The sequence below is a fragment of the Pelodiscus sinensis genome, chromosome 2 (assembly GCF_049634645.1).
Source record: "Pelodiscus sinensis isolate JC-2024 chromosome 2, ASM4963464v1, whole genome shotgun sequence".
Lineage (NCBI taxonomy): Eukaryota > Metazoa > Chordata > Testudines > Trionychidae > Pelodiscus > Pelodiscus sinensis.
In genome coordinates, this window is record NC_134712.1 from 89,034,504 (window position 1) to 89,059,689 (window position 25,186).

Genomic DNA, 25,186 nt, shown 5'->3' on the forward strand with positions numbered 1-25,186 from the left:
CATTAATTTTATTTGGTGTCCTTTAGTCCTTCTATTATGGGAACTAATGAAGAACTTTTCTTTATGCACCCTTTCCACACCACTCATGCTTTTATAGACCTCTATCATATCCCCCCTCAGTCTCCTCTTTTCTAAGCTGAAAAGTCCCAGTCTCTTTAGCCTCTCTTCATATGGGACCTGTTCCAAATCCCTGATCCTTTTAGTTGCCCTCCCCTCTCCCACCCTCTGTCTTCCCCTCTCCCACCTCCTTTTCCCAGTCTCCCCGAGTTTTGTTCAATAAAGAGAGTTTCTATTTTTGAACACGTGTCCTTTATTTTGTACATCAGGAAGGGGGCTAGGGAGGGGTAAGTGGAAGGAGGTGAGGTAGGAATGGGGTACGAGCCCCCGATGGGGAGGACTGGGCTGGCTCTGTGGGCTTCAGGATGGAAGCTCTCCTGCAGTACCCCGATTGACTGACCCCCCCCCCCCCGGATGGCAGCCTGTGGCAAGTGCAGCTGGGCTGATGGCCGAGTGCTGTGATGTGCCTAGTGTGGGCATTCTGGGAACTCCAAGCCAGGACTGCTTTGCAAGCGGGGAACCCCTGAGAACTGTTTGTCCAGGGTGGGGGTCGGGACCCTTTAAGCACAGCTCTCGGCTAGCCTGAGACCTCAGCTCCATGCTCTAAGTCCTAATCTGATGCCCTGCCGGCACTGCTTCCGGCCATCCTTAACCTCGGTTCAGGGTTCACTCAATGTGGACATGCTAGTTCGAATTAGCAAAACACTAATTCGAACTAGTTTTTAGGTCTAGATGCACTAGTTCGAATTAGCTTAGTTCGAATTAACTAATTCGAATTAAGTTAGTTCGAATTAGCGCTGTAGTGTAGACATACCCTCATTAGCAATATTGTGCTACAAGTGTGTGAGACCCCACAGACTTCAAGCCAAGCAATCAAACAGGTTATGCTCAATGGATGGCTGAATAGTTCCAATGAAAATCTTGCTTTGATGACATGTGCCTACAGCTACCGGTTCCTAATTTTGCCTGCAGTACCCATCTCTATCTTTTGCCATCCCATACAGTGCACTTCTCTCTCAATTCAGTACCTTCAAGGTACATGAAAGCTGTGAAACAGCAAAATTATAAAATAATGGCCCCTGCTGTAGCCACTCATAGTGTGTAGATTGCTAAAATGATTAGATATATCCATTTTAATGACAGAGGAAGATTAGTAAAACAAACTTAAAAAAAGGTACATGAGAACATATTTTGTGCTATTGATGATAATCAAGCCCAGGACATTTAAAATATTATTTGTATGTATTAGTCTGTGGATATATATTAGGTCAGGTGGCAGGAATTTCTCTTCCATCTTAACTTTGTAAAGTGCCTTATACGGCATAACAGAGGTGCCATAAAGTAGAAGCATCCCGTCAGTTCCTGCTTGCCTTTTTCACAGAATTAGGTATTGTTTGCCGCAGAAACCCCCTGCAGCACCTCCAGCTGTGTCCCTTCCCAGCTCCCTCTCCTCCCTCACCCGCGACTCTGGAAGCATCCTTGTTTTGGTAGCATGCATTATAGCAGTGGTCCCCAACCTTTTGGGGCTCCCGGGTGCCCAGGGGTGGGGCCTTTCATGCAAGGGGCACCCAGGGGCAGGGCTGCATATGTGCCGCATGCCCGGTGCCGGCACCACCCATGCGTAGCACTCCCGGGGCCGGTGCCACTCCTGTGCTGCATGCCCAGGGGTGGAGCCGCCAATACGCCATGTGCCCAGGGCTGACACCGCTCCTGTGCTGCATGTCCAGGGGCAGGGCCACCCATATGCCGCGTGCCCGGGGCCGGAACAGCCCATGCGCTGCATACCTGGGGCTGTGCGCCCAGGAGCCAGCAGTGCCCATGCGCTGCGCAGCTGGGGCCAGCGCTGCTCCTGTGCCGCATGCCCTGGGGTGGGGAAGCCCATACGCTGCTCTCCTGGGGCTGGCACAGCCCATGCACTGCACACCCAGGGGCGGGGCTGCCCATGTGCTGCACGCCTGGGGCTGACGCCGCCCCTGTGCCGTGCGCCCGGGGGCCGGGCCGGCCCTGATCAGTCGGCGGGCGCACAGAAATGGCCCCAGAGGCGCCATGGCACCCGCGGGCACTGCATTATAGTAACCCCATAAAGTGGTATTGTGTATTAGTAACCTTATGTTATCTCTATGAGCATATCTACACAGCAGGGCAAAAGTCGAATTAAGATACACAACTTCAGCTATATCAATTGTGTAGCTGAAGTCAAAATAGCTTAATTCAGCTTTTGGCATTGTCTACACAGCAGGAAGTTGAAGGAAGAACACTGTTCCTTAGACTTCCCTTACTCTTTGTAAAATGAGGGCTATAGGAGTTGGAATAAGAAGTCCTCCAGCTTGACAGTCTTTCAAAATAATGGCTTGCTGTGTAGATACAATTTTTTAAATTTTGAAATAATGTCAGAAATAATGCTGCTGTGTAGATGTATCCTAAGAGCATTTCAAAAAAAGATGTCTTTAGTCTGGTTTAAGTAATGGGCTAAAATAGCAGTCAAGACACCATAACTAGTTTTTAAGTACCGTATTTTCCGGCGTATAAGGCGACAGGGTGTATAAGACAACCCCCTAATTTTCTAGTTAAAACATAGGTTTTCGTCTTATACTCGCTGTATAAGACTACCCCCCCTTAAGAGACCAACTGGCAGCGCACCAGCGCCCCTCCGCCTCCCCGGCTTTGCTCCCGGTGTCCTGGTCTGCTGGAGACGGTCCCCAGAAGACCAGGGGCACCGGGAGCAAAGCCGAAGTGGCGGCGGGGTGCCGCGCTTCTGAGGCTTTGCTCCGGCAAAGACTCAGAGGTGTGGGACCCCGCCGCTACTGCGGCTTTGCTCCCGGTGCCTCTGGTCTGCTGGGGACCGTCTCCAGCAGACCAGGGACACCGGGAGCAAAGCCTCTGAGGATGCCGGCAGCGGGACAGCCCAGAGGGGGGGGAGGGGCTCAGGCAGCGGGGCAGCCCAGACGCGCCTGGGCTGCCCCACTGCCGGCTTCCCCCGAGGCTTTGCAAAGCCTCGTTCGTACCTGCAAGTCGGGGACAGCCTGTATACCCGGCGTATAAGACGACCCCCGATTTTTGGGGGATGTTTTTTAGTATAAAAGGTCGTCTTATACGCCGGAAAATATGGTAACTTGGATTAGCAGCTCAAAATTAACCCTGGCTCCCTTTCAGGCTATGATTATCTTGAGGTAGGAAAGCTGAGCTGCTTTGTCTTCACTACTATTTTAACTTGATTAGATTAGTTTGTGATAGTTAACTTGAGTTGGGAGAACACCTTTGTCTGCAGTGTAGACATAGCCAGTGAACTAGTCTAAATTAGAAACTGTTTGTCACTTATTCTAGCAAAGAAGTGCTTTTATCAGTTCCCTGAAAGAAATAAGTTTTACAGGTTGCACCTCTGAAAACTGGCAGTCTCTAGCCTGGCAACATCCATGGTCATGCTCCATGACTAGAGAACCTGGGAGCCTAATGGCAGGAGGGACGGCAGCCTGGCTGGGGTAGGGACAGAGGGACCAGAGCCCCATAGCACAGTGCTGGGATCTAAGCAGGAGAACCCTGGCAGCTCATGACAGTATGGGGCTGGGGAATCTTGGCCATCTGCAGCACACAGGGTGGGGACTGAAGATATCTGGCCCCCCGTGGCAGCGTGACGTTGGGGGCTGAAGAATTCCTGCTGCCAGCAGCAGCATGGATCTGTGGGCCAGAGAACTTTGGCCGCCCATGGCAGCATGGAACTGGGAGACAGAGAAGGTTGGCCACCCACGACAGCATGGGGCCAGGGCTGGGGGGCTCAGTGGCAGCAGGGCGGGCAGTCCGGCTAAGAAAGTAATAGAGGGAACCAGAGGCAAGGGGCCAGCTGTCTCGGAGCCGGAAGCAAGGGACAACTCCCCTGGTCCAGCAAATTCTCTTGATTGGCCCTGGGCAGATCCTGGTCAGTAGTGTTCAACCAGTAGTGTTTAAATTGTTCATACAATAACTTTTTGCTGGCATAGAAACACGCACACAAAAGAGCACTCTCAGCTTTCACACACATTGTGACCATTACAATTAGTCACTGTTCACTTCGCTCAATTTCAATTTGTTGTCTTCAAAGACAGACTGTTCAGGAGTTTTCAAGGACATTTAACTAATCTATTTGAAAAGGCAAAGTAACAAGTTTTGGAGTGACAGAGACACAAACAAGTGTTGGACAAGTGGAATTTTTTTTTAATTACCTACAATTTTAAAACTGGTCAATTTCCTCCAGACTTTTCAGGGAAAAAAATGTCTAGCCATCTGAATGAGTTACATGATTTTTTGAGCTAAAACAATTTCAATAGCCCACATTTTAGGAGAATAAATTATAAAAATAGGATTTTTTAATAAAACCTGCTTGCAACCATGACTACAGATGAACTACTTCCCCTGTATTTCATCTAAACCTATCAACCTTTTGTTCCTTCCCACTTCTCCATGTTATAAAAAGTTTCCCTTCTCTTCCATCATTTTACATCACTTTGGACAATTAAGAGACCAAATAGTAAATTTGTTACATGGTATAGTCACACGCATCAATCAATCAATCAAACAAACAAAAACAAAACAGCAAAAACCCCAACAAAAAGAACAGCCGGTTGTGTTATGTTACATAATTAACAGGATTGGTCAATAATCATTTTCCCATTGGGACAGTTATTACTTCCCTTATTTAAAGGCACACAAACATATCTTAAGACATGTTGCACTGAAAATCTTAACTATATCAATTTGTAATAAAATACTGAAGCAATGCATTAAAACCAGGCTTATGAATTACAGATGCATTGTAACAGGACCTTTACTTTGCTATTTTGCATAATATGGTGAGATGTTTAATACAATGGAATTTTTATGCAGATAGCTTTTTAAATTTCATAATGTCAGCTTATCTGTTCAATGTCTGTCCAGGAAATATACTAACTGGTAAATAAATGTTTACCATATTTTTATCCTGTGCATGGTAAATTGGTTCTAATTAGGCAGGATTAGAGTGGTATTGATGCATGCATGTGAAATAAAAAGACGACCACTAAAGGCCAATTTACAGTCTCATTATTCACCACATGTGAAAATAAAATAGGTTTGGCATGAAAAATGAGGATTCTTTGTCAGTGATCCAATGACAATACATTTGGAACAAGTTCCTACTTCTCATATTGATAGCAAATATCTGATCTGAAGGAAATGATTCTTTCAGTTTTTGAGATGTGATGCCAGCTCATACTGAATTATGTTGCATTAGTTCATATGCCAAGAAAAAATTATGTGAGACACAGTGTAAAGAATGCTACAAAAAGATGAAAGTTTTAAAGAAAAAAGTGATACAAGCAGGAGTGTCTTCTACTTTTTTAGAGAACTTGATAGATCATGAACTATGGCATAGTCATTTCTTACCCACAATTGTCATATACCATTTGAATATGTAGTGCCTGCCTGCCAGGCAGCTATTGTTGTTACTATAATTATTTGTTTGTATTGTAGCAAAGTCTAAGATCCCACACCATGAATCTGAACCCCACTGTATGAGCATAGTTCAAACACAGAACAAAGAGACCATCCCTGCCCACAAAAAACATATTAAGTCTAAACTCATCAGTTAGTATTTAATAAACAAAGAGAAAAAGGTAATAGCTAGAACTTAAATTTTTTAACCATAATTTTACCATGGTTTATTATGCTGTCACATGATATGATGCTCTCTTGTCATTTATTTTTCTTCAAAGCTGCCTAATAATGAAACATTGCATTGTATACCTACGTTGTTTTCTGCTTCCTGAGTGGAGATGAATGGGGGAAACCTGGGCTGGCTAAAAGTTCTGTATGCATCACTTAAGGCAGGTGAACAAACTCTGAACAAATAACAATAACAATAGAAATGTAGCTAATGCCCTTCACCACACAAGATTCCAAAGTCCTTTATTGCTTCTCACTTATAGATAATTTTCTGTAAATTGTAAAAGTGGAAAATTCATCCATGGGCTCCAGAAATATAGGCTGAGAAACTCTGAACTACAAGGCTATGTCTACACTGGCACCCTTTTCTGGAAATGCTTAAAACGGAAGAGTTTTCCCTTATAAGTATTTCCGGAAAAAGCACATCTACATTGGCAGGATACTTTTCCGGAAAAGCACTTTTTCCGGAAAAGTGTCCGTGGCCAACGTAGACACGCTTTTCCGCAAAAAAGCCCCGATCGTCATTTTAACGATCGGGGCTTTTTTGTGGAAAAGACTACTGTGCTGTCTACACTGGCCCTTTTCCAGAACAGTTTTTCCGGAAAAGGACTTTTGCCCGAACAGGAGCAGCATAGTTTTTCCGAAAAAACACTGACAATTTTACAGTAGATCGTCATTGCTTTTCCGGAAAAGCAAGCGGCCAGTGTAGACAGCTGGCAAGTTATTCCGGAAAAGCGGCTGCTTTTCCGGAATAAGTGGCCCAGTGTAGACACAGCCCAAGTGTCAGACTGCGTCTACACTGCAGTGCTATTTTGGGATACCTGAGGTATCCTGAAATAGCTATTCTGCATCTTTTGATCGCACCGGTTATTTTGAAATATAATGGGCTCACTATTTTGACGTGCCTGTAAACCTCATTCCACAAGAAGTAAGGGATGTTTCAGAATAGCAATTTATTTTGAAATAAGTGCTTTCAAAATTGACTTGAAATAAGCTATACTATTTGCATAGCTTATTTCAAACTATGGGTGCAGTGCAGATGCAACTTCAGAGGGGTAACCGTGTTAGTCTGTAACTGAAAAAACTTAACAATGAATGGTCCTGCAGCACCTTAGAAACTAACAAAAAAATGTAGATGGTATCATGAGCTTTGTGGGCACAACCCACTTTTTCATATGAATGGACTAAGGGGTCCAGGGTACCAATGCATGTACCAAATTACAGTGGTAATTTTTCAGCAAGTCAAAAGAATGCTCTTTTGCTGAATTGTTCAGTCTGAAAGACAAAAGGTATTTTAAATTAATCTACCATATCAGATGTTTCTCCTTGTTCAATTTCTGATAAAGGAATTCTTGCATATGAAAAAAGTTTTGGTTTACCTGGACTTTAGTTATGGCAGAATGTTATAATTTCTTTTGAAGAAAGAGGAGTGTCCAACCCATTGAATTAGGGTACAATTTTCAAACGTATCTAAGAGACTAACGTGCCTAGTGATTTGGGCTTGATTTTAAAGATATTTAAGTATCTAAAGATGGAGAGAAAGGCCAGATGAGATTTTCAAAAATTCCTGGGCACCTATTTCCCATCAATTTTAATTGGAGACAGGTATCTAAGCACTTTTGAGAATTCTTTAGGCACCTAAAAAATTCTCCCAAAGTCACTTAGATCTAAAACCTCAGAGTCTCTAGTTGCCTGACTACACTGAACTTAGGCACCTAAAGACATTTGAGGAGCTGGACTATAAGCATTTTTGAAACTTTTATCTTTATCACCTCTGTATGATGTTGGTTACCTAGCCTTACGTGTAATTTTAGAGGGAGCCTAGGAAATTTCCACCTGCTTAGGGACATGAGATGGGACGAAAGTTCAGCATCATGGAAATACTGCCAGCAACAGCAGCAGTACTCTCATCATACCCTTTACCCTGCTGAGAGCTGTGTGCAGACATGAGGACTCCATTAAGCAATGCTACACCGAGCAAGTCCTTTCAAAAATGCTATCCCAGTCATTCAGCAGAGGGAGCCAGCACATCCAGAAGAATTACCTTTCACTTTGCATCCTAACTCCACAAAAACTATTCTATATTTTCAGGAGAAAGACCCTTGGAATCCAAAAGAAAGTACTACTGGTTAGAGCCGAGAAAAGTTCCACCGTGAAATTCTGTAATTTCAGTGTTTGTTCTTAGCTTGAAACTAGACTGTGATGGATGAACCAGGCCTGGAAGCCCCCTGCTGGAGGCTTGTGACCTAGCCACACCCTGCTGCCAGAGAGAGGTCTTCCAAGGAGCCTAGAGTGGCTGCCCAGGAAGCAATCAATCATGGGTCTGTAAAAAGAGCTGGAGACTAGAACAGCAGTCAGTATATCTGGAGCCTTCAAGGAGGGGGCCATCTGGCTCATCAGATGCTGGGGTGTGTGTAGTAGTACCCCAACAAATGATCAGAGGGTGCACCACTCACCAGGTGCTTGAGTATGGCCTACGGCTGAGAGGCAGTCTGACAGCTATGGTTGGAGGGTGGGTGGGGCTCTGTGCTTCTCTAGGAGAGGGGGTGGCAAAAGGGTAGGTCTGGTCTGGTATGGACAGAATAGGATGTGATATGATTGCGTGTAACTTCCACAAGCCTCTGGTTCACCCACCACCTATTGGTATCCTATCTACCAAAGCCCCAGCTCTCTAGCCTGGAGAGGGGGATGTGATGGGCTCCCCCCAGGGTGCCATCTGGAACTTGGGTACCATTGACATTCACCAACCTGGGGTCCCTCAGCACTGTGCTGCTATGACAAGCTACAGACTGCTTGTCACCTGCACATTGAGCAGCCATTTCATGAGCCAACAATAGAGAGGCTTGATACTACAGCCAAAGGACCCCAGAACTGTACCTTCCTGCCCTGGTCCAAATCCCAGTCAGTATGAATTTATAATCCCGTTCACTTCTCCCCCCCCCACACACACTGAAACTGCCCTTTCAACCGCATGGGCTCCTTTACTACGTCTTGCTGTGGGCAGCCTTCAAGCTGTCTATAGCACACACACAAATAAGGCTCCTTTGTTGAATTACACAGAGTCTGCAATCAGTTCCGTGTGGGAAGACTCAGCTCAGAGATTGTCTAGCTCTGAAGTCCATACACCCTCTGGAGTATAAACCCACAATTATATTGTCTTGCACTATATAGAGAACTATATAGTGCAGGGCTACTCAACTTTGGAAGCCCCGGGGGCCACAATGATACTCACAGCACATACTGAGGGCTGCAACTTAAGTGTGGTTGCATATACATGCAAATATACATGCAAATAGCTTATTTCACACTGATGGGCATGAATACAAAACACTTCCCACAATGTCCCAGTGGCACCTCTTCCCTAGGGGTTAGAAATGCCAACACCCTGTACCTGTCTGTTCTAGCCAGTCCGTCTGCTTGCGTCTTTCAATGCTCACCCCGCCTCACTGTTGTGGAATATGTTCCCAGTGGAGACCATGTTCAAAAGATCTCACCCCCGAAGCCGCGTGTTGAGCCCCACATAAACCCAAACCATACCATGGGCTACAAAGAAATGATCCGTAGGCCACATGTGGCCCGTGGGCCATGTGTTGAGTAGCCCTGATATAGTGTAAGCTCATAAAAATTGTCCCCTTCCTCACTAAGGAGGTTGATATGCACATTCTCCTCTTTCCCATTATGAATTGCACAATTGGGTTTTAGAATAAACAAAAATAAGTTTATTAACTAAAAAAGATAATGTTCAAGTGATTGTAAGGGATAGCAAACAGATCACAGCAGATTACTGAGCAAATAAAACAAAGCATACAAATTAAGCTTAATTGTTAAACAATACTGGATATATATTAAAAAAAAACCTCACCCAAATGTTGTTTTAAGCAGATTGCAGGGTTTCTTGAAGATAGACTGCATGGGTTGCAGCTTAAATGTCCAGGTATGCTTTTCACAGGTTAGACCTTTATTGCCTGCATTCAGCCACTGCTCCTCCTCCCCCTTGCTTAGTTCTTTTGTTTCTTGAGGTGTTTTCAGGAGTCTTCCTTTTAAATAGGATATGTATATGGCAAGAATCCTTTGTTTACCAGTGGGATCCCCACACCTTCTTAATGGAAAAATACTGGACATTCAGGATGAAATCTAGTACCAGGAATTACTACAGTGCAATAAATAGAACATAATGAAATGAAATATATAATACATATGTCCAAAGTCTTGTGGTCTGAAATTATAGAAGGTAGAGAGTTAAGTACGCTCATCTGTGGTGAGTTTGTAGAAGTACAGCAACATAGTAAGTTTCATTTGCATAAGCTTTCTACCTTAAAATCTTCCAAGTAGCAGTTGGGGAGTCATGGAAACTGCACTCAGACTCTGAAATGGTTGGATAGTCGGACTGAACTGAGAGGATCAGGGCTCCCCTGCCTTGTGGCTAAGAGTGTATCACTGGCAGCAAAGACAGTGCTTAGGGAAATGACAGATCACTGATCCACCTCCTCCAGTGAGGAGTGTGTGAAATGATGACAGAAAGAACTTCATGATGAAAGATGGCCCAGAGGTGGCTCTTTTGCTGAAACTGTGGAGGGAAGCAATACAGCTAAGCAAACTCTAGCGAGGACCTCTATCACCAGCACAAATAAAGTTGAAATTACACAGATTCAGTGTTTGGGGAAGGTTACTCAAGTTAAATATTTAGTTTTCCCATACTCATGTAGGAGTGTGAACCAGTGAGGTGTGTATTAACTTTAAGAGGAACCTCTAGATATTTGGGAATGGTCCTTGTTGATACCGACAGCACCTGGAAGAAAGATTTAGGTTACAATGTCTACACTGAAACTGGAAGGGTAATTTCCAGCTTGAGTAGACATAGCCTTTTATTTTCAATGTTGCCAGTGCTACTGCAGGTATCTATGATATGAGTTGTGCCAGGCTGCAGGTATCTATGACATCATGAATGGAGCCAGACTGTAGCAAATAGCTGCCCAATTATAATTCAGATTTATACTTGGGCAGCTAACCTCTTCTGCTGCTCACACCACAGTGGTGACCCTTCTATTTTTAGCTTTCTATCACAGAGCTAGTACAAGTATGTCTATTCAGGCTGGAAATTTCACCTTGCAGCTTCATTGTGGACTTACACTATGATTTCCGCAGAATCACAGCTCATTCCTTATTCAAAAAACCCTTGTCTTTCCTTCATCCAATTATGCATACGCAACATAACACTACAGAAATCTTCCAAGGAAAAGTCATTTTGCACAATACAATTGCTAAAACTACTATGTGCAGTATAATGCTGGAGAGAAGGAAGCTTGTAATTTTAACTTTTGCAGCTATAAATCAGTGGTTCTCAACCTTGCCTGGCTACTATGCCCCTGATTTGTCTTGCATACACCCGAGTTACACCTCATTTAAACAATTACTTGCTTGCAAAAATCAGACAAATTCAAATGTGCCACATCATACTATTACTGAAAAAAATGCTTCTTTTCTCATTTTTACTATGCAATTATAAAATAAATTAATTGGAATATAAATATTGTACTTAAATTTCACTGTGTAGTACAAAAAGCAGTATAAACTAGTCATTGTATGAAATTGTAGTTTGTACTAACCTCACTAGTTCTTTTTATTTAGCCTGTTATAAAGTTAGGCAAATATCTCGATTAGTTGATGTCACCCCCCACTCAGAAGACCTTTACATACCCCAGGGGTACACGGACCTCTGTTTCAGAATCACTGCTGTAAATGATGTTATGGAATGAAATTAGACTCCACATTATTTCATCATAGCTTTTGTAGGTTCATCTACTGTATATATGACTTGCTGAATGTTAACCTAAACCAGAATTAATAGCATTTCTATTCATTGTGTCTGATGGTCTTTCCTATTTCCATGATTTCCTGTGAATAATTCATACAATCTAATATACTTTCCTTTTAATTCTGTAACATCAGGACATTTAATTTACGGACAAAATCTGTAGAAAAGTTCCTTCTATCAAATGAATGAATTAACTCAGAATGGAAAATGATCTTGATGGTTAGTTTAATGCATTCTGTCCCCTCTACCACCTCCCTCCAGATGAAAAAGACAAAAGGGGTTTTGTTGCTGCTTATGTTTGGGGTAGGTTTTTTTGCGCTCTCTTTTTTTTTTTTAGTCTGGGCTGCAGCACGGTAAATTCTAATGAATAATTCAAATGTAATGGGAAAACAAAACTTCCAGAGCCCCAGTTACTCATTATTAATTGTAGATTTTCTCCTAATATTCTGCAAATAATATTGCATTGGAAGTCGGTACCCACAAAAATCTAATGAATATTATGTGAAGCATTTTTAAAGTCTTTAACTTTCACCAAAGGTGCAATGAAATTGCCTTGGGTTATGTGCATAGATCATCCCAAGAGTCATAAAATGAAGAAGATCTTTTCTGTTTCTGAGAGAGATTTAGTTTACTTCCAATCTGACTAGCAACCCCAGGGACTTTCACTTTTCCTCTATAAAAAAAAAAAAGCTTTACTTTCTCCATATAATTGGATAATTGTGAAGATGATTAACTTCAGCACCAGAAGGGCATTAATCCCAGAACATGAATAGCACACTTTGATGTTGCTGGTGGCCAAAATGCACCACCCATTCATTTAAATATCACAGAAAAATAATCTACTTTGGGAAACATTGGAGGGATTTTTTTCCCTCTGCTTAATTATTACAGGTATGATATTTTAATGAGCTTTAAATATAATTTAATTCATTTTTCTTTATGTAAATGACTCCAAGCCTTTTGTTCTGGGAGATCAAAGTTGCTTGTACAGCCTCTACTACTCTCAATCACATAAACAAACATTTTCTTTGGCATTTCAGAATTTTTAGCATTTTGGGACCTGTATTACTATGTACCATCTGATGGTGAGGAACTGAAGGTCATTTGCAAATAGTCTCTGAGGATATCATTTAGATAAGTTGTACTAAAATAAGGTAGCGCAAATTTCTTTAATGGCCTATGCAAGGAACCAGAATAGTGTTCCAGTGACATTTAGCATCATGAGAGACATATGAATAAGTGAGGACAACAAGATAACAGATGAAAACACATTTGGATCATAACTAGCTTGGGCTATCTCCACACATCAAAGCACAAATGTATTTTTTTGTGGGTAATGAGGATTAAAAAATCATCCTCCATTCTAAATGTCACCATGTATATATCTAAAGTCTTTTGAAATGATGTACAGTTAATTGTTCTATGATTCAAGAAAAAATATTAATGTATTTTTGCATAGTACCTTTAGTTAGAAGAAGAGCTAATATTAATTATGCCTTATTAGATCTCTTAACAAGGGAAGTAAATATGCCCCTCATATTGTGTACTGAAGCTTTTGACTTTGCCTAAAGAAAGGATGATAAGCAGTGAGGATGAGAAAGGGACTTTAGTTGGAATACTCTGTGCCTTGAAAATGTTCTGAAAGACAAAAATGTGACTTGTACTTCAGTGAAGAGTTGAAGTTAGGTGTATGAAGAAAAAGAGTGCAATAATGTTGTACATAATAATATTGCCTTAGCATTCCCCTGTATATAGACAATATTATTGAGAATCCTTTTTTATATGATTCAGTTGTGTATATTACTTAACTTCATCATGTATCAATGTCAAACAGTGCATAAATAGTAAAGCTAAGAAGACAACCCAGGAGACCTAGTTTCTAGTGTGCTGGTATAACTGATCCGAATTTATTTTTACTAATTACAAAGATAAAACACCATGTTAGACTTATAGCCACATGTACTTTCATCATGAATGCCATAAAATGATGATTTACTTGAGCAAGAACAATAATCTGTACTGTATTATGTGTCAAGGCAAAGACATTTAGGAGATGGTTTAGTTAATCTGGAAGATGGAAGAGACCATGGTGTTTAGGGAAGCATGCTTTAATATTTATTCTTCCAACACACTTATTAGTGTGAATGAATCAAGGCTTAAAGATATGCAAATTAATTTTAAAATGTGCACTAACCTTTCAGGAATTTGCATAGTGAATAAAAAACTAACATCAGGGAGGAAACCTTGGTACCACTGAAGTCAATGGCAAAACTCTTAAGCTATTACTCCAGACGCTCCCAGTGCCACAGTTTAAAATCATCACAATATTTTTTGGTTTGTACTCTTTTAAAATTCTATTTTCTTCAATTGCCTATCATTATGTGTACTCACTACTCATGAGCTACATAGCAGGCATGTTAAATATATTAAATGCTTGCCTTCATCAAAATATCCTTTATTTACTTATTATTTATTTAAAATATTTTACCCTGCCTATTTAAAATATTCGAGACAGCTTACAAAAATTTTAAAAATAATTACATCTATGTCTATATATAAACAGAATAAAATACAAATTAGTCCATTCTATTGCATCTTTACTAGTAATGCAAGAGGATGCAGCAGCTTCAAGGTCAATTATTTTACAGAAAAAATATTGTTTCAAGCATGCTTTTATGAAAAAAAACAAAGCTTTAGTAATTTTTAATATTTTAAAGACTACATCTTTAAGACATGAAACGTTAGTACTGAACTTGATTTTGAAAGCAATGTGGTCTTAAAAATTGCATTTGTAGAAGACTTCAGAAATGCACTAGAATTCTTGGGAAATTCAAATTGATTGGGGGGCATTCAAAATTTCTTGTTTTAAAGGTTCAACATGTCTGGAGTCATAAAGATTCACTATGATGACAAAACAGTCAATCTGGTAGCATGGGGATCTCGGCTCTCTTGCTCCCAGAGTTGGGTGATGCTGATGACAGATGACAAACTTGAGCTGCCTGGGAAAATAACAGTGAGTTTGCATATCTTAGTGTTACCTCAGAGGAAGTTGAGCCTCCTAAAAGGTGAGGTGATCACAACTAAGTAAGGAGGTCGACAGTACTTTACAGGTCCAAGCCTCCAAAGAGCAGATTTAATTAAGAAACATTCAAGGTAATACAGTTATGGAAGTGGGAGATAGACAAGTAATTTAATTGGAACCACCAGAACTCATTAATAGCAATAATGCAAAAGGGAATCCAGGGGGTTAAAATAGGAACATGTTCTATTTGTAACAATGGGGCAGTTTGCCTCGGTATGTCTCTGAGGGCTTAATCGAATGCTTACTGAAATCAGTGGGAAAGAATACACCCACTAACTTGAAGGGGAATTGGATTTGGCCCTAAATTATCACCGCAGGAGAAGTCAAAAACAGACTTGTTAAACCCCTAAGAAATGAGTGTTGAGGATAATCCTCAAGAAAACAGCAGATAGGTTTAGATAGTCCAAAAGGTCTTTTCTAGTTCTCTGATCTGTGACTGCATGATTCAAAATTGGTGTCAGCTAAGACGATGACAAACATGAGTGTTATGACTGTAGTCCTTTAGCTGAAAAGTATAAGTTCGCTCAGGAAAGTAATAGTCCTCAGGCAAAGTGGTGGGAGGATCATATGTTCTCCTACATTGAAGGAAGACAAAAGAATAGATAGCTAAAACTCAGATATAGGTAGGATTGAGAATACAATCCTTAGATATTAAAGAACAGTCAAAAGGCATAAAGGGCAGTTCAATGTGACAGTCAATGCGATAGTCAATGCACAGTCAACAACTTTTGCTTTTGCCAGTGGGTGCTTTGCCTTCTAGCTTCACTGTCTACCATGTACATGTTCCTGCCATCAAATAAGCACTCCCCCCCTTTTTTCGGTGGGTGTTTGAACCAGGAAGCACCCATAGATAGGTGCCTAACAACCCTTTGTGACTTTGAAAGTCTCCCTCTTGAATGTTGGAGTTTAAAGTGGTTTATATGAAATATTTTGATAAACAATTTGCATCCGAAACAAAAGACGTTTTTGGGGTGAGGTAAGCACATACATTTTCCCCTCACCCTATTCTGAACAGACTCCACAAATACTCACTTCCTGCAGACCCTTAAGGAATTATTGAAGCAGAGGAACCTTCTTGAGTCAGTAAAAATGTGTCAGTATCATTCTGCAAGATGTTCTGCTGTCAATCTTGTTAGCAGGCAATGACTCACAGGGAGGGTTAAAAGAACTGCTGCCTTACCTTTTGTACATGAAGAGGGGTTAGGATGACAATCTATTACTTTTTTTTTAAAGTGCATTTAACATTCAGGAACAAAAGTCAACTTGTCCAGTTTTTGGTATGTGTGTGTGTGTGTGTGTGTGTAAATTTTCTGTGAAAAGAATGTAAATACATAGAGGCAGATCAATCTCTTTCCATCAACCTGGTATTCGCAGCACATTGTGTTTAAACCAATATTATTTATACATACTTACTATACTAATTAGGGCATTCTTATATGCAGATATATTTTTGAAAAACCCCAAACCAGTAGCCACTTGAGCTGATATGAAAAAGCAAAATTAAGCTGCTGAAACCATCCTACTTGTAAGTAGATCAGAGGGAAAATATGTCTGCATAGCTTTAAGTCTAGAGAGCCCAGCATAACTTTTATTGCAACCCAAAAGTATCTTTAACATGCAAAAACTTCTCAAATAATTTTTGGCACAGAATCACACTAAGCCTGTCTACAACATAATGCTTCATCTGTAAACACGCAAATTACTTGGCTTTTAACAATAGTCCTATAGAAAGTGCATTCTAATTAAATTTAAAGGCAGACTAAGGTTTTGTAATTAGGATGAATTATAAATATGCAAGTGTTTATGGGAGTGCTCTTTATGCTTTATAGTGTAAAAATGCATTGTAATTTCTAAAATCACTTCAGACTCTACTGGCACACTTGATATATGCTTCTGAACTGTATTAAAGCCATAAATGGCCCAAACTGTCATGAAAATGAGAAAGCCATAAACATTAGGTAGCACAGGATATAGTGTGTGTGGGTGGATGGCGGGAGGAGTATCATTCAGTGGATAGTGGCTACGTTAGAATTATTTTCTTACATTAACAGGATATAACACCAGATTATATTTATGAAAATATATTTATGGAACAATAATGGTAATAGTAATTTTTGCTAATTAAAAAAAGCAAGAGTACTGTACAAAATTGACCTACAGCAGTGACTCCTGTGCATTTCTCATTTTCATACTCTGTAGGATGAATTCTCAGTCACAATACTATAACCTCTTTAGTCAGTGGAGTTATTCTGCATTTCAACCTTGGTAACTGAAGGCGTTATTTTGTGCTGTAACATTTTATATTAGTTATATGTAACCAGAAAATATATCATCAGGCACACAAGCACAAATTTACAGAATATATAACCCTTTAATAATTCTCCCCATCTGTTCCTCAATATTGAGTGTAGCACAACCAGTTCAAGCTGTAGAACAATCTACTAAATATTCAAAGCAGATTTAAGCTATTAATCAACATTTCTACCCCTACCAAGGAAAAATATACAAAGGGAAGGGTCTTTGTATAATGTATTGACTAATATAGATAGTGCATACTGAAATGTTGAATACTCTTGATAATACTCACCTCATGTGAGGTCCTCCAAACCACTTAAGCTTCACAATAGGCCTGTGCGGAAAGGGCCATCGATATAATGGCTACATGATAAAACACTTTCTGCATTGCGGAGGGAAGCAATGGCAATACCTCTGGGGCAGGTTACAGAAACTTATATGATGTAGATCTAGGGCTGTATGTAGCACACTCTGCGAATATTGTAGAGTGGCTGTGCCACAGTGGGTATCTCTTCAGTCCTGTACCTCAGTCCAGGTAAGGTGGTGGATTTAATTCACCCCAGTGCACTCCACCCACTTAGTGCCTAATCAGTTGTGTTGTATGAGGCTAAATTAAGTGAACTTTAGGTTTAATGAACTGACAAGCGCTTAGGATTTAGACTAAGTGGAACTATTTTTAGTACTGGAATACAGTAAATGAATCAGAGGTCCAGAAGTTCTGTATTACCATCTTGTTTCCTACAGTATAACCTCTGCTTTTATGCTCATCTACTACAATAACTCATAGTAACTGCCTAGTCCTCAAGGTTATGTCTTAAAAGCACTCTAATATTTCAATAATCCATTTTCCTGTGGCTCATTGCTTTTCTGTTTCTCAAGACATTCACTTCTTGAACATTGGCACTGCATTCACAGTCAGTAACCCTGAACTTTAACTAATATCTTTTTCTGTATCTTCTCACTAATTACTACACACACCGTATTCAATAAACCTTATCTTCCTACCAGGCAACTCATTATTTTAAAAACTCTTTAACATTTTAAACTAAGCCATGTTCTTGAAAAATTTTGGTCCAAAGACACCCACCTTTCAGTTCAATACATTTCTACTCTCAGCTATTTTTTTTATCACATGTTAGATTAAGGAAATGTTTCTGAATAGTTTATAGAAGGTTACTAAGTGATTAATAAAGGGTTTAATGAAAGGCTAATCAATTGTTTTATGTTCTAGGTCCATAGTTTGCTTATCACACCTCTTATGATGTGTTCATAATCCCTCCTCTTGTAACACAGCAACTATTAATCAGTTATTAAGCCTTAGTAAGTTATTTATAATATCAGGGATGACATATCTTATTCTCCACTGTGTGCTTCTAAGGTCTTTCATTATGCAGACTACTGCTGTTACACTGATTGTTTCCCTTCCCTGCCTTGACTCCATTGTACTCTGGTTTCCTTCTCCTCAACTACACGGCTGTGTCTACATTGGCCCCTATTCCGTAATAGGGATGCAAATGTAGCACTTTGGAATAGGCAAATCCACAGGGGATTTAAATATCCCCCGCGGCATTTGCATTAACATGGCTGCCGCTTTTTTCCGGCTTGTAGATAAGCCAGAGAAAAGCGCCAGTCTGGACGCGATCCTCCGGAAAATAAGCTCTTTTCTGGAGGATCTCTTATTTCAAAAGAGCTTATTTTCCAGAGGATCGCGTCCAGACTGGCGCTTTTCTCCGGTTTATCTCCAAGCCGGAAAAAAGCGGCAGCCATGTTAATGCAAATGCTGTGGGGGATATTTAAATCCCCCGCGGATTTGCCTATTCCAAAGTGCTACATTTGCATCCCTATTACGGAATAGGGGCCAATGTAGACACAGCCAATCAGTTTTCACTATGGTTGCCAGTTTTCACTATGATAGCCAGTGATGTCTTCTTATCCTTATTTTCTGGCACTTTTAACATAGATCACTATTTCCACTTCCATTGGCTTTTTGACTATGCTTTCTTTTTTCTTTCTTCTTTCCCTTTCTTTAAAAATTTGTCACTGAGCCCCATCCCTTAGGGTGTGTCTAGACTACATGCCTCCGTCGACGGAGGCATGTAGATTAGACAGATCGACAGATCGGCAGAGGGAAATGAAGCCGCGATTAAAATAATCGCGGCTTCATTTAAATTTAAATGGCTGCCCCGCTCTGCTGATCAGCTGTTTGTCGGCAGATTGGGGCAGTCTGGACACGCCACGTCGACAAAGAAGCCTTTCTTGATCGGCACAGGTATGCCTCGTGAAACCAGGTTTACCTGTGCCGATCAAGAAAGGCTTCTTTGTCGACGCGGCGCGTCCAGACTGCCCCGATCTGCCGACAAACAGCTGATTGGCAGAGCGGGGCAGCCATTTATATTTAAATGAAGCCGCGATTATTTTAATCGCGGCTTCATTTCCCTCTGCCGATCTGTCGATCTGTCTAATCTACATGCCTCTATCGATGGAGGCATGTAGTCTAGACACACCCCTACAGTGGCGTGAGTTTGGAGAGGCTTAGTTTCCTCCAGACTGCATTACATGACACCTACATACAAGATGTTGAAAAACCTGTCCTTATTGCTCTCCTTATTCCTCCTCCTTCTATGCTGAAAAATCCATAATTATTCCCACCATCCAGGCTCATAATTCCTCTTTCTTCCTTCAGCCACATTGAGATCTATGGGTACATCTACACTAGCCCCCTAGTTCGAACGAGGGAGGCTAATGAGGGTGATCGAAATTGCTAATGAAGCAATGATTAGCATATTCCCTGAGGTTTAACTGTTAATTCGAACTAAGGGGTTTTATCTTGGAATCACGCTTCTCTGCCATGTGTAGACGCGGGCAGTTACTTCGGGCTCGTCAGTTTCCAAAATGGTGACAGGCTGGGAATATGCTAATCAAGCAAGGGATATTTAAATCCCGCGCTTCATTAGCAATTTCTGTCGCCCTCATTAGCCTCCCTAGACATACCCTCAGATCCTGTTGGTTCTTGCTTTAATACATCTGTGATGGCTAGGAGGAGTGCTGGCCTTTTCCCAACATCCCAGCATTTAGTAACCAAAGGTTTAAACTCAGAGAGCAAGGAGGTGTTGGCAGGGAGACAGGCGAGCCAATGGGGGAAGGTGTTGAGATTTGAAATGAAAGAAACCCTGTTTGCTTTTGCTTTTTTTGTGTGAGCTTTAAGCTAGGAGTTGGGGGGAACAAGATGAATTGAACCAGGCAGAACTATTAAACCTACAAAGAACACTGGGCATGGAAATGGACTGGACCTTGAAGCACGAATCTGAGAATCGATGGGAATGGAATATAAATTTATTTTCTTTGTTTTGTTTAGTTAAACTAATCTGTCTTTGCAGGTTTACCTTTCTCTATGTCTTTTCCCTCCTCAGGCAGCAAAAGAAAAAAAACCCCCAAAACTTCCAAACAGTGAACGAAACTAAAACGTGTCCTTTTAAAATCCTAAGATCTATGTACCTGGTTCAAAATGATCCCACCAGTACTGCCACCATGTGAAGGCTGTTCCTCACTCTGGCACTCCAAGTGCAGAAGGCGGGGATCCACCAGAGAACTTAAAATACCTTGCCTCTATAGGCTTCTTCTTAAAAGCTCCCCATGGTCACAGATTGGGAGGCCTGGGAGGTAGCCATCACCACAAAGTGAAAAAAATTCTTTCTTCTTGAACCCAGGAAGAAAGCACTTGGACTTCTCCAGAGGAGTACTCCCAAACTCTTTTCCCACAACAGAGCTCAAAAAGAAAAAGAGAAAAGCTGCTACCTCTGAGTCTTAGGCATGCACACACAGACCTCTTACCCCCAGGATATAAGAATAAAATCATAGCCTTAAAAAAGGTGATTTTATTAACAAAACAAAAATATATACTTGATAAAGCATACTTGCATACGAGGGCTATGTCTACACAGCAGCGATATTTCGGAATAAGTTTTTCTGGAAGAGTTTATTTCAAAATAATGCATCTACACAGAAAATGTGTTTTGAAATAGCACGGAGAGTATGTCTACACTACCCCCCTAGTTCGAACTAGGGGGGTAATGTATGCATACCGAACTTGCTAATGAAGCCCGGGATTTGAATTTCCCGGGCTTCATTAGCATAAAGCCGGCGCCGCCATTTTTAAAAGCCGGCGAGTGCGAACCCCGTGGCAGCACAACTTCACAAATGATTGGTTAGCCTCACCCAGTCAGTCAGGTTTGTGCATGGAACCCTGCGCCTCTGAATGGCCAGAGCTGATTAATCACCTGTGAAGCTGTGCTTCCCAGCTTAGAGGGAACACTGCTGTCTGCCCCGCCCCTGCACAGGCTGCAGTCATGTGCTCTGGAGCCCCCTGTGCTTCGTGGCTGTCTGTTATTGAAACAGGTAGTTCCCACTGGCTGGTTTCTGGACAGAAACTGGCCAATGAGACTGTGCTGGCGGTGGGAACAACTCCTAAAGCTTTCCCCCTCCCCTCCAGACTCTCAGCTTTTAAAGAGAAACAGCCCCGCAGCCGCGTTTCTGAGCAGCATATGAGTGGGGCGAAGCAAGCAGGAGCCTGCTTGGCTTCCTGCAGCGTCCGCGGTCAAGACCTGGTGGCTTGGCAGGCTGGATCCGGTCCATGGGCCAAATTAAACCCTTTCTAAGGCCTTTTAAAAACTTAACTTTGCAGTACACTGGAGCCTGCAATTCATAGAAGTGAACAATTTGGAAATGACTGCTAGGCACAAATAACCATGACTGCCATTGCTCTTTCCCCCCCTTGTGAAAACTTCTCACAAATGGTGCAAATAGGTTGCACAATTTAAATGTAAAAAAGTCTTGAATTGTGGAAGATAAATATTGTACAGCAATATCACTGGAGTATGTGTCCCATGAGCATTGTTTCCAATTTCTGTTTTCATTGGCAAAATGTACACATTATTTCATACACACATTCGTACACACATTGTATGTAAGTTGTACAACTTGGCTAAATTAATGCCACTGTGGAGTTTAATCCATGGGTATTCAGAGATGCTCCCATTGATAACAATGGAACTTTGTGAATGCACAGCAACCTCTGAAAAGTCAGGCCATAATCTTTGACACTTCCTGACTATTTTGACTTAAACTGTGCATTCTTAATGTTGCATAAATGCAGAATTAAATAAATTTTGCATTTAATTAATACAATATTATGAAATCTTCATCCCGCACATGAAGAAAACAAAGCTTGCTTTTGTCATTCAACAGAACTCAGAGTGATGCTTTGCTGAAGGCCAAATTAAAATAATGTCCATTGACGACAAAAAGCCACTCATTAGGGGGCATAAAAAGATTTGACAGAAATGCAATCTTCCATGATTCCATCAGTATGAAATTGTTGCAGGTTGTCAGCAGCCATTGCTAAATGAAATATGGCAAGTGACAATTACCAAAAAAAAAAAAAAAAAAAAAGTCACAACAGGTTGGACCTCGCTGGTCTGGCACCCTCGGGACCTGGCTGGTCCTGGATGAGGGGATTTCCCTCCCTCCCATCGTGGCCATGCAGCCACCGGGCTAGGGTTCCAGCCTGTCCTGCTGCTGTCGGGACTGTAACGCCATAGCCAGAGCTGCTTGGGGGCAGAGCTCTGCAGTCGCCTAGCTCTGTAGCTAGGGCCAGAGCTCTGTGGGCGGGGCAGAGGGCCAGGGCCAGAGCTCTGGAGTTCCCCATCCACTGGAGCTAGAATGTGGCTGGAGCCCGGCAGCAGGGACCAGGACCAAAGCTCTCTGGCTGCCACTGGAGTCGGAGTTCCCTGGCCGGGGCCGGAAGTCTACGACCATGGCTAGACTAGAGCTCCCCAGCTGCTGGGACTCCCTGCCATGCTGCCCATCCTCTCCCTTCCCCCCACCACACTCTGGGATCCTGGCTGAGTCGCTGGTGCCCTTTATGGTGCTCCTGCCCCACTGCCAGACCTCCTACTTCCTTGGCTCTGTGGTCCAGGGACATCCGTGGTTTATGCCGGACCACAGATGTTGCCAGACCAGGGAGTCCTGGTTAAGAGAGATACTACCTGTATAAATGAGGAGAGATATGCCCACTTTCAATTTATGAGTACATTAAAAAAAAACTCTCAAAGAAAACATCTTAATATTTTACCCAGTACACGTCTCCTGACATTGGGCAAAACAAGAAATATGCTTTGGAAATCAGCCTTCTACAAAAAGCCCCCAGGGAAATTGTGAAAGATGTGTTATCTTGGGTTATACATTGTACTCAGACTGAACTGTCTATGCAAATACCTGCCAGGAAAGCAAAGTAATGTCATCTTTTGTGTGCAATACTTTAAACTCTGCATTCAGTTAAGCATGTAGTACAACAGATTCAGAAATTTCATATTAATTGAAAATGGTTCTTTAGATACATTGAACAATGTACAAACCCCAGTACTACAAGAACAGAAGTAACAGATCATAATTATATTGTCAGCTTTTAACAGTATTAAAGTTGGTTGAAAATCACTTTCATTCTCAATATTAATTTCTTTCAGATTTTATTTCCACATAACATCTACAAATTGCATTGTGCCAGTGTGACCAGGAGATTAACTTGACACATAAGCAGTAAGGTATGTTCATAATCCATTTGGTCTGCTTTTGTCATGCATTCTAAATGCACTTTATGATTAGACAAATACTTTTTAATAAAGATTATCCTGCATTATCTCATTGATATATAAATGATATAACTCCTGGCATTATCTGCTTTAGCACTGAGAACTCACAAATTAATGTCTGCTGATAATATCCAGAACTTTCCTGGAGCTTCATAAAGCAGCAAAGCATGATTACTCTCTGCCCCTTTCTTAAACCAATTTACACCTCCCATGCAAAAATATATATCCCAACATGGATTCAAGGGAATACATCTTTTTCTTCTCATCAGATACTTCCCCAAGAAATACTGAATAAATACCATTTCATAGCTAGTCTTACTTCCTTATCTTGGCCGGTTCCACTCACTTTCCTCGTGGAATGAGGTTTAACAGTTAATTCGAACTAAGGGGTTTGTCTTGGAATCCCGCTTCTCTGCTGCATGTAGATGTGGGCAGTTATTTTGGGCTAGTCAGTTTCCAAAATAGAAACCAGGAATATGCTAATCTAGCATGGGATATTTAAATCCCGTGCTTCATTAGCAATTTTGGTTGCCCTCATTAGCCTCCCTAATTCGAACTAGGAGGCTAGTGTAGATGTACCCAAACTTATTAAAAACAGCTACAAAAGAGATGGCCAAGGCCAAGGACTATGATGAGATAGCCCTTCCGTGTAACACAGGAAAGGTGGAATGGGAAACAAAGGACTTTTTATCCCTTATCCAGGGCATTTTATTTGAAATCTGAATGAGACCACCAAACTACCACTTGTGGCTATAATCAGACATTTTTAACTAAGTTTTCCTTCAGAAATGACAGTTCAATGGAATTTCTATCTTAACACACCTTCTTGCTTACTGTAAGGAGCAAATTTTAAATGCATCATTTGCAAGCTATCTTAGAGCTTTTTATATCACAGGTGTTTAGAGCGTACTGAAATGCTAGTATAATGTCACTTTTAAAGACTGGCATTCTTCAGAGGCTTCAATTTTCATCACTAAAGAAGGCTGATCTCAGACTGTATTTAATGTCACACTTCTTCCCATGACAGTAAGTGACATACACCAGGACACAGTAGTAGGAGAAAAAAAAAACCTGCAATGTGGTTCCTACTCAAAGTGCCCTGAGAGTTTCAGCCTGTTTAGTTTGTGCTGCATCAAGATAATGGTGCTGTATAATGAGAACAATAGGGCATGACAGCACAGCACTGCTGTTGTCTGCTTCATCCAATGGTGAGGTCACTATCCCATGCTTGTACTCTTAACAAATGGTAATGCATCACTGACAGCACAAGGAGGCTGAGTCTAGAGGGAGAAAGTTCTGTTTTATACATATCTATTTGGATAATAAATAGTGAGGAAAAGGCATATGGCATTTTAATTGGATTTGGATAACATTGTCTTTTCCTAAAGTTTACTTTCCGTAACAACAGAAGAACAACCATACTGGGTCAGACCAAAGGTCTAGCCAGACCAGTATTTTGTCAGCTGACAGTGGCCAATACCAGATGCCCCAGAGGGAGGGAACACAAAAGGCAAGCCTTATGTGATCCCTCTCATGTCACCCATTTCCAGAGGAACAGATGCTAGGGACAATATTCCTATCCATCCTGGCTAATAGTCATTGATGGACGTAACCTCC

General features: G+C 41.4%; 1 long non-coding RNA gene across 1 annotated transcript in view; it reads left to right on the forward strand.

Moving 5' to 3' along the window:
- The first annotated feature begins 23,441 nt into the window (after positions 1-23,441).
- LOC112545266 (uncharacterized) overlaps positions 23,442-25,186 on the forward strand; it is a 73,928-nt gene continuing 72,183 nt past the window's right edge. Inside the window, exon 1 of the long non-coding RNA XR_003088731.2 lies at positions 23,442-23,521. This is a non-coding gene — a long non-coding RNA (uncharacterized LOC112545266). The remainder of the gene's footprint in view (positions 23,522-25,186) is intronic.